Below are 933 nucleotides of genomic sequence, written 5' to 3'. Positions count from 1 at the left end.
AAGGTCGGGCTGCCCCGCCCTTTTGGTTTTCCTGGCAACCCAAAACCAAGAATGGGGCCAGAGCCAGGATGGGGCAGCTGTCGTGCTGCTCACAGCATCTGGTCTCCCAAGTACCGGTCTCCTGGTGCCCGCCGGCGACCCAGCCTCCAGACGCCGCCGTTCTGGCGTGCGCGCGCGCAGCGCGGCACCTCCCTAGTCATGCACGCAAGATGCTGTCGCCCTCCTCGTCGTCGGGAGTTGGAAAGCGCAGAGGCGGCAGAGGTCGCCGGAGCCTAACGGCTGAAGGCGGCGCTCTGGCACGTCCAAGTTTGTTTGCTAGACGAGGCCAGTTTGATGCACCAGGATCAATTGGTCTTGCGTACCTTGGGTAGGGCAAGGCAGAGAGGGATGCTACACCCAATTGCGAGCTTGAAAGAGATGTGTTCGCCTTGCTGTAGTGTCATGTCAGCCTCGTCTCAGGCTGCATCTACCGACGTACTGCTACATGTATATCGCCCACACATGACCTGGCACACCAAGGTACCTTGCCCGCCTCCGCACCTGGCGCGGTGTCCCCAAAAACGCTTCCTTGCGGCAATCTCAGTACCAACCTATAGTACGGTATCCGAGCGTTGGTTTTTCCACGTTCAATCTTTAGGTTTTTGGTTTTTCTTTTGTTTCCCCCGCCTCCCAAGTTGAGCTCGCCGCATCTGCAGTATACATGTACATCAGTGTTCAGGAGAGGTAAAGTAAGGTGCACGAGGCGGACGAGCGAGCGAGATTGCAGATCGGAGAGGCCCTGGCAAGGTACCTACCTACCTTACCTATCTATAAGGTACCAGGTGCAAGCAGCGTGGGCAGCAGGAACGTAGGGGCGGACTGCAGGACGAATGACGGAAAGTCGAGGCGGGGGCAGGAGGTACCTGGCGCTACCTGCAGCAGTGACCAAGGAAT

Source organism: Verticillium alfalfae, genomic scaffold (genome assembly GCF_000150825.1).
Source record: "Verticillium alfalfae VaMs.102 supercont1.1 genomic scaffold, whole genome shotgun sequence".
Taxonomy (NCBI): Eukaryota; Fungi; Ascomycota; class Sordariomycetes; order Glomerellales; family Plectosphaerellaceae; genus Verticillium; species Verticillium alfalfae.
This window is presented reverse-complemented; position numbering follows the sequence as displayed.